A 3422-nucleotide genomic window follows, 5' to 3' on the forward strand; every position below is an offset into this window, starting at 1 on the left:
CTTAATTTATCGACCCCGAAAGGATGAAAGTCAAAGTCGACCTCGGCAGAATTTGAACTCAGAACGCAGCAACGAGCGAAATACCGCTAGGCATTTCGTCCAGCGCGCTAACGATTCTTTTCTACTCTAAGGACAAGGACCGAAATTTTGAGGGAGGGGGCCAGTCGATTAGATCGACCCCAGTTCGCAACTGGTACTTAATTTATCGACCCCGAAAGGATGAAAGTCAAAGTCGACCTCGGCAGAATTTGAACTCAGAACCCAGCAACGAGCGAAATACCGCTAAGCGTCCAACGCGCTAACGATTCTGCCAGCTCACCGCCTTTATCTCACATAGATCATCTTGAATCTGTATCAGTATAGAATTGATACTTGTTCTATTGATACCTGATAGGATGAAAGGAAATGGCAATATCGATCTCAGCAGTATATAAAATCAGAAGCTAGAAGGGCAAAAATCTAAACACTGTAAGGTATTTTGTCCGAAGCTCTACAATATAGAATGCGCGTGGCCAAGCAGTTAGAAGGAATGCACTCATGATCGCGAGATTGTGGTTTCGATTCTCGGACAAGGTGGCGCATTATGTTCTTGAGAAAAAACATTTCATCTCACGTTATTCCGCGATGACGTCGACACCTGACGTGTGACACATTATGCACCTATACAGGATTCGACCCCTGACCTGTAGGGCATAATGCACCTGTACACATGATGTCGATTTCGTAGAGAGAGTGAACTTAATGTACAGTTCATGCAAGGCAGCGAGCTGGCAGAAACGTTAGCACGCCGGGAGAAATGCTTAGCGGTATTTCGTCTGCCGCTACGTTCTGAGTTCAAATTCCGCCGAGGCCGACTTTGCCTTTCATCCTTTCGGGGTCGATAAATTAAGTACCAGTTACGCACTGGGGTCGATATAATCGACTTAATCCGTTTGTCTGTCCTTGTTTGTCCCCTCTGTGTGTAGCCCCTTGTGGGCAGTAAAGAAATAGGTATTTCGTCTGCCGTTACGTTCTGAGTTCAAATTCCGCCGAGGTCGACTTTGCCTTTCATCCTTTCGGGTCGATAAATTAAGTACCAGTTACGCACTGGGGTCGATGTAATCGATTTAATCCGTTCATCTGTCCTTGTTTGTTCAATCTATGTTTAGCCCCTTGTGGGCAATAACGAAATAGGTATTTCGTCTGCCGCTACGTTCTGAGTTCAAATTCCGCCGAGGTCGACTTTGCCTTTCATCCTTTCGGGGTCGATTAAATAAGTACCAGTTACGCAGTGGGACTGAACCCGGAACCATGTGGTTGAGAAGCAAGCTTCTTCCCACACAGCCACCCCTGCATGAGTAATATATAACGACAGCGGAGTAACACATAACTGTGTAACATGGTTTTCGTCCCTGAGTAGTAACTGCTATTTCCTACTTACTTATCTCTGGAATGAATGAAAAATGGCTTATATTTCCTTCGAAATTTGCTTTTGTCACATTTATTCAAACCCCTAAAGAATTAATTCCTCGCAACATATGGCTATGATGCTTCCTTACTACTCAGAGATGCACATATTGTCAGCCACTAAAAGACATGCTCTAGTTGTGAAGGTCAAGCAACTGACAAGCAAATCTGTGATATTGAGCAGAATATTTGCTATAACGATATTTCTGCTTCAGCAACTGAGTGGTGAATCTGTTTGAAACACAAAGGAAAATAGGTCAGCTTCAAAACATTCATGTCCAGGTCACAAAAGCAAAATTTGAAAGGAACATTAGGCATTTCCTTTGATTTCTAGATAGAAGCAAATAGAAAATAAGTAAAAATTTTGTCACACAATGTAATTAACGAGAGGTACGCTAGCTTGCAGTGACGAGTTCAAATTCAGCTGTCTGTATGGATGAGGTAAATAGCCATTAGAATACCCCCAGCCCCATCAAATACCACCACAACTACACTGCCAACAAAAAGACCCTCGAGTAACCTTCATGTCTTGCTCCTTAAACTCACATAATCTGTTTTGGAAATCTCAGACTTCCAGGCGATAGAGAAGGGCTTTCCACAAGCAATGCAGTGCTTAACGCTGTTTTATATTCGAAATACCTACAGAGGTAGAGGTAGTCATAGAATAAGTATGGTGCTTATTCTATGTTCACTTTTGCCGAAGCGCTAAGTTACGGGGGACGTAAACAAAACAACATCGATTGCCAAGATGCAGTGGTGGTGGTGGTGCTACTGGGGGACAAACACACACACACACAAATACATACACACACGCATATTCATACATATACAGATGTGTGTGTGTGTGTGTGTGTGTGTGTGTGCGCGCGTGTGTTTAAATACGGGAGGATGGGCTGCACACTTCCACAGTTTTCGTCCACCAGATTCACTCACAAGGCATTGATCGGCTCAGGGCTATAATAAAGACACTTGCCCAAGATGTTAGATGTCGCGCAGTAGGACTGAACCTGAAACCACATGGCTGCAAAGCGAGCTTCTCGACCTTACAGTCATGCCTGCACTTGAGTAGTGCGAAACATAAAGGAGATTCGGCTGCTATTTCTAGGATGTCCAACGACCGCGTGTAGGCTCCACCTTGCAAACTCGAAATTATTGTTGTTGTTGGTGTTGTATACGTATTGTTGCCGATGCAGCTGCTGTTGATGTATTTGTTGCCGCTGCTGTATATTCTGCAGGCGATGCGGATGCAACATTTTCATGCAGGTGATGTTTCTGCTGCTGTTGATGATGGCCTGTGAGCCCTGAAAGCATGTGATAAGCCAGAAATCATGTGATATTCCCAAATCATGTGATGGACCTCAAATCATGTGATAGTCAAACTTTAGGTGAACAATAGCTACACTTGATCGAATTCCATGGTGACCAGTGTGTGACACATGGATGACAGAATTGTGTGTATGCATGTGTGTGTGTGCATGTGTGCGTGTGTGTGTGTGTGATTGTTTCATTGTATGTGTATGTGCGTATGTCACTGTGAATGGATGTACAAGTGATTAGACGTTAATGTGTATGTTTGTGTGAGTGTGTGTGTGTATATCATTGCATGGTATACGAATAAAAGAACATGTATGTGTGTATATCATACTTTTACTTGTGTCCATATACATATATACATGAGCGTATTAATTTCTCTTTGTGCATGCATGCATACACACACGCACACATGCATGTGTGTGTGTTTGTGTGTATGTCTGTATGTTTGTAACATTGCATGTGTGCCATAACCTGTTTCCCTGTGAATGTATGTATATATACACACACACATACACACACATGCACATACATGCATATATCCATAGATACAAATCGCTCTCTCCCTTTCAATATATATATACATATGCATATATATACATATATATATATATATATATATATATACATATATATATATATATATATATATACATATATATATA

The sequence above is a fragment of the Octopus bimaculoides genome, chromosome 4 (assembly GCF_001194135.2).
Source record: "Octopus bimaculoides isolate UCB-OBI-ISO-001 chromosome 4, ASM119413v2, whole genome shotgun sequence".
NCBI classification, from domain to species: domain Eukaryota; kingdom Metazoa; phylum Mollusca; class Cephalopoda; order Octopoda; family Octopodidae; genus Octopus; species Octopus bimaculoides.